The sequence below is a fragment of the Palaemon carinicauda genome, chromosome 11 (genome assembly GCF_036898095.1).
Source record: "Palaemon carinicauda isolate YSFRI2023 chromosome 11, ASM3689809v2, whole genome shotgun sequence".
NCBI classification, from domain to species: Eukaryota; Metazoa; Arthropoda; class Malacostraca; order Decapoda; family Palaemonidae; genus Palaemon; species Palaemon carinicauda.
Genome location: NC_090735.1, coordinates 59,987,696 through 59,997,695, shown reverse-complemented (window position 1 = coordinate 59,997,695; position 10,000 = coordinate 59,987,696).

Sequence of the window (10,000 nt, the reverse complement as noted above, 5' to 3'; positions counted from 1 at the left end):
GGATAGCCCTAGTGACCTATAGATTATTTGAATTTCTTTTGTTTCTGCTTTTTTTTCTCTTGTTTTCACTCTAAGTTCATATTCTAATAGGACTTCCTGTAAGGTCAGTTTTCTCTCTCTCTCTCTCTCTCTCTCTCTCTCTCTCTCTCTCTCTCTCTCAGACATATATATATATATATATATATATATATATATATATATATATATATATATATATATATATATATATATATATATATCCTGTTCATAATACACATCGAACACTAAGCCCAATGTTCTACGAATTTTCATCAATTTCATTTCCCTTCAACCAATTCCTTCGTCGCTTGTTTCTTCTTCTTCTTCTTCTTCTTCTTCTTCTTCTTCTTCTTCCGGTGTTCAGCCATAAAACCAGAGCCGCTTTTGCAAATCCACTTGATCGTTCCATTAGCCTCCGTGATTCTTAAAAGGATGCAAGCACCGTCTTCCAAAGTTACCACAATATTTTCGAAGCGAAGATCATCGGGTGAAGACCATCTTTTTTTTCCCTCTCCCTCTTTTTACGACTCGGGAAAGCAAGAATCGTCCGGTTTTGCAGCCACGCCCTCCGTCAGGCGTCGAGGAATGCATCTCTGGCTTTTCGGCAATAAAAAGGAAGAGAGAGAGAGAGAGAGAGAGAGAGAGAGAGAGAGAGAGAGAGAGAGAGAGAGAGAGAGAGAATTGAAAAGCATCGGGAATATGTTATCGCAGTGGTAGTAAGAGAATGGGTCAATAAAAATTTGTTCTTTTCCTAACTGTCTTTTGAAGTCATTTCTAGAAATGTTTCTGCTCGTTAAGAGAGAGAGAGAGAGAGAGAGAGAGAGAGAGAGAGAGAGAGAGAGTTAACTTTACTTCTATATGCACTTGACACATTCATTTTCTGACGTCACTATAATATCAGTAGGTTGATAATGAACAACACACACACTGCCCCCACCCACAAATAACCACGCACGCACAAAAATGTATGCTTGTGCAGGCAGAACCCCTTCAAGAAAATAAATGTCGAAAAACCCTAAATAAAGTGAATCAAAGGGTAAAAGAAAAAAAGAAAATAAAATACCAACCCAGGACAAAGACCCATTCGGATATGAAGGACAAGGAGGCGCGCAGAGGACCCTATTTGAATGCCAGATCCCACCTCTCTCCCCATTTGGTCCTTTTACCCCAATTTCCATTCTTCCTTTTTACCTTTTTTTTTTAAATGAGGGGGCTAAGGGGTAGGGGGAGGTTGAGTCTGGAAACGAGAGCAACATACCAGTGATCATCCTCTTAGGCTCACCTACCTTGGGTTCTTAAGTTGCCAGCTAGGATTTTATAGTCACTGGCCACACACAAAAATCACCCCCCAACTCCCTCCTGGCTACCCCTACCCCGATGGGCTTCATTCTCTCTCTCTCTCTCTCTCTCTCTCTCTCTCTCTGACATCTGTAACTGATGCCTGTCATTCGAAATGAATTTCCGCTCTTGTTTCCCATGTAATTTGTTCTTTTTCGGCCTCCGATTCACATTACGATTAAGAATATGTATTAAGTGAATAATGAAAATTCTCTTGGCTCCCAGTTAACATCCCCTTGGCTCCTTGTCGTCTTCCCGTCACCTCCTTGCCTCCCCCCCCTACCCCAGACCCTTCTTCCATCTTAGAACCCCCCCCCCCCCCATGAAGGTGGAGGGTAACCATTCCCGGCCTTTCATTCTCTTGGATTGGGAGAATTTTATGAGATTCTCAAAGTTTAAGGCTTGAGTTTCAGCGCATTTTCAAAGGCTCGTTTTGCATGTTATTCCGAGTCATCTGACTTTTTCCTTCCCCCTTTTTTTATTTCTTGCTTTATTTTTCCCGGAAAGGAGAAGTTAAGCTTTGTTACAACTTATGGACCTGTCGTCGGTTTAGAGAGAGAGAGAGAGAGAGAGAGAGAGAGAGAGAGAGAGAGAGAGAGAGAGAGTTGCTTAATATTGATAGATTATGCTAACTAGAGCCTACAGCCATCCGAGAGAGAGAGAGAGACGTATATTTATAGATATGAGTCAAATTGCTATATAAATACACTTTTTGTTTAAAGATTGTTAGAGAGGTAGATAATTATACAAGACCGGAAATTGGAAGATATATAGAGAAGGAGAGAGTTAAAATAACTTTCCTATTAGTGGTTAGAGAACATGAAAGGTTTTTAAAAAAAAAAATCACAAATATTACAAAGCTCACAGAAATATCGAACATTTAAATGGAATATTAAAAACTCACAGCCTAATACAGATATATCCAAAGTAACCACACACCAACAGCTAGATGGGATGGCCTTAAGCAAGCACGGACTCTTACTTTACAATTTCAATCCACGAATTCCCCCCTCCCCCTCCCTCCTTCCCTCTTTCTCTCCCTTGTAGCCACACATGCAAACACGCAGTGTGCATATCGCCATAGGTGTACGACGCCTTCCAGTAGCTGTCGTGTGTTGTGTCATGGTCAGAACACCGGATGAATAATGCATCGGGCCCTGAATGCAACCGATGTTCCAACCATGGAGTCAGAGAAAAATTATTACGGCTTTGATAAACAATTCCTTTCCCAGGTGAAATTGTCAAAACAATTCCTCTCTCAGGTGACTTTGTCAAAGGCGTTCGCTCCCTTCTATCCACTTTGATTTGGGTAAAACATTTCATAGTGGGTTTGTTTACTACAGGAGTTTACGCTTTTTGGTGAGTTGTTGCCAACAAGGGTTGCTGATATTTTTTTTTCCTTTTATTATGAAATACACATTTACAATCTTACAATTTATAACGTATACATCATCGTATATTTACATGAATATTTTTCTTTTTTACTTTACATATACTGTATTTACAATTGCCATTTTTACTATTTATCTACATACGTTTTTAAATAAAAAAAAATTGTCAGTATTACTCCAAATGAGTGTGTGTTTATTCAAAAGAAGCGCAATGGGACTGATTTGTAAATGAAGATTGATCAGAATATTTGCTGCTATTCTTTAAAATCACAAAAAGGAAAACGGAGCAATGGTAAGAAGACATAGTAACGTATACATAAAAGTATAATGAAGCTAAAATTAAAAGATGAGAAAGCCTTCTCACTTAGCATATCTTTAGATTTACCAGACAGATGGTGATAATGAAGAAAGCCAAGCTCATTTGAAAAACACCAGTTACATGAATGTAAAAAAAAAAAAAAAAAAAAAAAAAAAAACTGCGACGGCAGAGTTAAAGATTTAGATAAGAAAGTCACATTATTTCAGAAAATATGCTTTATTATGAAAATGAATCTTCCTTTGTCGATAACTTATCAAACTGGTGATAAAATTTAGCTTCGTATAAATGAACCAATGATAATCACAAGAATTTTCTTTTAGCAAAGAGAGTACAAACCTTCGGTTTTAGATGCAATAAAAATAGGACTTGACCCAAACAACAGAAACCTTTTGATTGATCAATAATTGGATGATTTTAATTTTTCATCTCTCTCTCTCTCTCTCTCTCTCTCTCTCTCTCTCTCTCTCTCTCTCTCTCCCAAGTGAAATTTCTCTATTTATTGAATTCTTGTTTTTCCAATCTCGTCTTCATCTACTTACAACCTCTTTCTCTCTCTCTCTCTCTCTCTCTCTCTCTCTCTCTCTCTCTCTCTCTCTCTGTTTACAATATTCTTGTTTTTCCAATCTCGTCTTCGTCAACTTACACACACACTCTCTCTCTCTCTCTCTCTCTCTCTCTCTCTCTCTCTCTCTCTCTCTCTCTCTCTCTCTCCCTAGAGAAATTTCTGTTTACAGTATTCTTGTTTTTCCAATCTCGTCTTCATCAACTTAGACATGCTCTCTCTCTCTCTCTCTCTCTCTCTCTCTCTCTCTCTCTCTCTCTCTCTCTCTCTCTCACACACACACACAATTACTATTCTTATTTCAGTTGCCACCAAATTATATACCTTGTTTTTTTTTTTCTCTCCTTTGCTCTGTTTATCTCACCATCCTTCAACTTATCGATAATGTCTCTATTTCCTCAAGCTTCGTTTCCTAATATGAAATATCAGAACGCCCCCGGAACCTACGACCTCAGCTCACTCTTTAGGACGTGATGGGAGTGTCTTCAGATATAAAGAAAAATAGAAAAATAAAAAGAACCCAACGGTCAATAGGCCTAAAGAGATACTGGTTAGGCCGAATGTCTGTCTCGTGACTCTTGCTGACATGTGTAATGTGGGTTTTTTTTTTTCTTTTTTTTTCTTTAACTGGCAGAGTGGGAATGACCAGCTCGTCCCTAACGCCTTGTGGGTGTGCAAAGGGTAGGTAGGTACTTTGATTGGATATTGTTGTTTGCATAGGATACAACTACGACGCAGACGTCCTATCGCATACATGATGTAAATGTTTGTTTACATAAATACATTCTCTCTCTCTCTCTCTCTCTCTCCTCTCTCTCTCTCTCTCTCTCTCTCTCTCTCTCAGGCTAGTCAATTTTTCTGTTACGGGTTGCCAACGCAAAAGCTTGTGTTCCACGTAAGGTGGAGCAATCTTCGAACGATGTGCAGTAAACTTCCATAGCACTTTATACACTCTTACCCAGAACTTTCATCAGCACCCCGTCGAACCACATGCCCATATGGCACCAAGCGCTTCCCTACTATTATTAATCCTAATTTATTTCCTTTAGGAAAAAAAAACTATCAAACTTCTTTCTCTAGTACGCACTCATATATATATATATATATATATATATATATATATATATATATATATATATATATATATATATATGTATATATATATATATATATATATATATATATATATATATATATATATATATATATATATATTTATATATATCTTACTGTGGTATTATATCTGCTACACATCAAGAAACACGAGCTAATCTAAATACAATAATCCTGTGAAATCTGGTGAGTCAAGCTCCCAGCATGTTATTATGAGTCATACGGGAAATACTGAATAAAATGGAGGCATATTTCCGGAAATAATGTATTATTCAACTATGTCATGGAATCTTGCAAATCACATAGAATGATAATAAAAATACTGCGGATGTCATTTATTTATTTATATGGCACATTATTGTAAATATTGTAAGTAATCACAAAATCCTAATGAAAATGTTTTTCGAATGGAATACCCACATTATGAAAATCATAATCGTTAGATGAAATTTCACAGTAAAAATTTCATGAATATAATAGTTTCATTTCCAGGAGACTATCGTCCGTATGAAGATAACCGGCCTACTGCTCTACACTGTAGCGCACCAAACCTGGAACCAAGTAAATAAAGATAGTATCTAAAAAGGTAAGTTTAGATCGTAAGCACATTATATAACTGTTACCAAGTTGTGGAATGATCTTCCTAATCAGGTAGTTGAATCAGTAGAACCTCAAAAGTTCAAAGTTGGAGCAAATGTTTTTATGTTGACCAGGCTGACATGAGTCTTTTTAAAGTATATATATAGTATATTTTTGACGTTGTTTATAGTTTATATAGGACATATCTGTTTCGACGCTGTTACTGTTTTTAGAATGATATATTGTTAATTTATTCTCATCATTTATTCATTTCCTTATTTCCTTTCCTCACCGGGCTATGTTTCCCTATTGGAGCCCTTGAGCTTATAGCATCTTGCTTTTCCAACTAGGGTTGTAACTTGGCCAGTAATAATAATAATAGTAATAATAATAATAATAATAATATGGAACTAGCACATCGTAAAGTTACGGCAAAGGTTAAATTCCTATTTGACATCTGACCCAAGAATTTAAAAATGCTATCGTTAATCCTAAGACCAACCTTTGGTACACCATGTCACCATTTTGACGAAAAAACAGGTCATAAATACATGTATAAAAATATCCTCATATAAACATAGCGTAAAACGACCACATCTTTCAAGAAACAAAGTCTGTTCTATGTCTAGAAAATTAAATGCCACAGTTCCAAGGACCAGCAGAGAGTAAGTATCATATGACCAATGATTTGAGTTTGGTTCATCCCAAGGAGAAGGCTCTCCTACAAGTCTTGCTTTGCAGAAAGTTTTGTCTGCTCTAGATAGTTTATTAAATTGGGTGACTTTAGGAGAAAATAAGACAGTGATAATTTTTCTGTTACAAACAGACACACAAACACAAAAAACACACACACACACACACACACGCACGCACACACACATACATACACACACACACACACACATATATATATATATATACATATATATATATATATATATATATATATATATATATATATATATATATATATATATATTTATATGTGTGTGTGTGTGTGTGTATGTGTGTGAGTGCGTGTGTGTGTGCGTTTGTGTGCGTACAATTTATTTTTTCATACCTGTTTTCTATTTAATAATATTTACCGATGTGTTTTGCACAATTTCAACATAATTCATTTTAGAATAATGGTCACGACTATTGTCATTATGAGAATCAACAGATATAAATTACTGAAAATTACAGCTACAGCGACAAAAATAACGATAAAAACTCGGTCAACAATTATATTATGAATAACTATATTAGTACCTCCATAAACAACAACAAGTTTCACGTACATCGGGCATCGGAGAAAATAGAACTGGCTCCTTTGACAAAGCTCGTTTTTTCCATCATGTGCAAAATTCATGCTGATAAATCGCGACTTTTTTTAATATTTACTCTGCTTGATATTTGCAATGATTTTTTCTATCTATTATTTAGTATTATGAATAGCGTCATTGAATAAAAGTCTGTTTATTGTTTATAGTGGAATAAAGAGGAAATGATATTGAATAACTGAAGGATATTAGTAATTGTGTGATTTAGAAGCGTATTTCGTTGGTATATTATTTATCATTCCAAAATGCATTTTGTTTAAAATTTCATTAATTTCCCCTTTTTTTCAAATAAAATTCGTAATTCTGCTATATCCAGAATAATGAAAAAAAATATCCCTTTTTAATAGAAGTCCAAGGCCTACATGGCTGAGGACTACGAAGCGTGAAGTAGGTGATGATGAATGGAGAAGTATTGATTTAAAAACTCATGATAGGTAGTGGCGAAATCTAACTGAGGCACTTTGCGTCAATAGGCGTAGGAGGAGATGATGATGATGATGATGATTAGAATTTAGATAAAGACAATCTTATAAATATGAATATTTTTTTGAGGAAAGTCATTGTTATTTCAATACCTCGTATTTACAACTATATTTATTATTTTTTAGAAATCCATAATAAAGCTTACTAACTTAGACTTTAAAATAAAGCCCTGTCACATACACACCCAGAAACCCCCCCCCCCACCCAAAAAAAGGGAGTCGTCATAAAGTTCCTTCTTCCAGCAGACCTCTTAAACAAAGCTTTATAATCATACTATATCAGAAGGATCATTGCCTTTATAAAGTCCCTCATTCCCTAGAAGTTGAAAATAAAGCTCACTCCTCAATACAACATCAGTCTATTCAGTGTATTTCAAGAAAACTTTTATTACAAAATTGATATAAAGCTCACTCTACTATTTCATTCTCGTCATAGAGGACACCTTTCCATTTAAACTTATAAATAAAGCTCACTTTTACTATACTGAGTCAAGAGTTTTATTATCTTTGGATACGTATTCAATTCTACTCCATCAAAGTTTTCATTACTTTCATGAATTATGTCACTACACTGTTATATACTTTTTTTTTTTTTTTTTTTAAATAAAGCTTACCCAGTTCCCTTAAGTTAGTGTGTTCTTATTCTCTTTATGAGTTTTAAAAGAAGCCAACGCTATTATGCTGCAGTAAAAGTTTCATTGTAAAACACCGCATTCCAGTAGAAGTTGACAGAAAAATCACTAATCTACACAATAAATATGTTCATCATTATAAAGATTATAAATTTAATTCAGCATTATTCTGTAAGAGTAGTGTCTTAAAATCTACTAAATTATTTATTCAATTATATTTATTAAGAAGCGCACTTTGTTACACCTTACTTTGTTCCAGGACCTGCTTTATTCCAACCATATTATATAAGATAAAGCTCCTTTAAATCTATTAAGCCATTATTTTCATTGTATTTAATAAAAAGCTCACATTGTTACAACAACACTTACGTCGTTATTTCAGCTTTATTATATAAAGAATAAGCTCCTTTAAATATACTGTCCTAATTTTCCTTGTAATCATTAAGAAATTCCCTTTATTTCACATTTTTATAGATAGAAATAAATCCACCCAATTCCTCTAAGTCAACACTTTCATTCTCCTTTAGAGCATCCAAACAAAACCCATCCAACTATATACTTCGTCGCAACGTTCAGTTTATTTTTAGCGAGAACTTCTTTCTCTCCAAACGTGAAATCAGTTTCTTTTCCCCCAGAAAATACATTGACGAATTTTCCACGAAAATGGCCACCCCCGTTTTCGGCACCACTTTAGAAAAATAAAATGGGTGTTTTATGGCTTTCTCGACTGATGCTCATCACAGATATTAAATATAAAGGATATTGTCTTCCCGGCCAATATCCACTTTAGGGAGGGGCTGGTGAAATATTATACTGGATGATAAAAAGGCAGGGAAATAATAATAATAATAATAATAATAATAATAATAATAATAATAATAATAATAATAATAATAATAATAATAATGATGATGATAATAATAATAATAATAATAATAATAATAATAATAATAATAATTGTAGGGTCATATATACATGAAAATAATTAGAATGAAAATGTGATGACACAATAATAAAGAAACTACAACAACAACAAAAATCCATTATAATGATAATAGTAACTGATTTATTTCCTTTAGGTAATTTAGTATCTCAATCAGGAACTTGAAAAAAAAAAAAGAAAAAAAATCATAGCTTTTCTGTGGGTACAAAACATCCTTTTTCCTCTTCAATACTACTACTACTACTACTACTACTACTACTACTACTACTACTACTACTGCTGCCATCCTCTCCATTTATATCAGTCTACCACTAAACAAGTTACAAATACTATCATCCATTTGTCGTAGATATTCCTTCTTCCTGAGGAAACTATTCTTAACATCATAAATCAGGAACACTCTTACACCTGAAATGGTATTCTTAATGTCAATTGAAACCTGATAATTATAAAATCTTTGAGCGAGATGATGTTATGAATCAGCAAGCAGCCAAATTTTCTTCTTTTTCCTTTAGATGTTCTGGATTGTTTTTATTTTTTGGTGCCGCGCAGAGAGAGAGAGAGAGAGAGAGAGAGATAAATGCGTTTAATAGAGAGAAATGAAGATTATGTCTATTAAAGAGAAAGACTAAATGTGGTAATGAGAGAGAAAAAGAGAAACATGTTTAAAAGAGAGAAAGGAAGATTATGTCTATTTCAGAGAAAGACCATCTGTGTTTATTAGAGAGAGAGAGAGAGAGAGAGAGAGAGAGAGAGAGAGAGAGAGAGAGAGAGAGAGAGAGAGAGAGAGAGAGAGTATGTGTGTGTGTTTTGTGTGTTTTGACGGAAACAGAGACACTCACGTACAGTATACATCTCTTCGTTACCATTTCCCTCTACACCCTATCTGTAACTTACAACAGTCGACTAACAACTAGAATCGAACGTGTGTCCTCAGTAAGTCACCAATTAAGCCACGAGAGAGAGAGAGAATATGCTGGACAGATAAAAGAAAAAGAGAAATTTAACTCGCTAGCTATTTTCGCAAACGAAAAAAAAGAAGGCCCGATCCTGGAATTCTTCGGAATTCCAAATCACTTTATTCCAAGACTCTTTTAGACTATTTAGAATCCATTCTTACATTTGGTTTTAGATGTGATAGAAGGAGACCCATGTATAAGCCTTCTTTAAGGTTAAAAAATGAATAGAGATGATCTTAGCTAACACGTATTTTATTTATCATTACTTTCAGACGTATTGAAAATTTGTGACTACTTTAAGGGAGGTTTATGTATGGTTTTAAAAACAAAATTGATAATTTA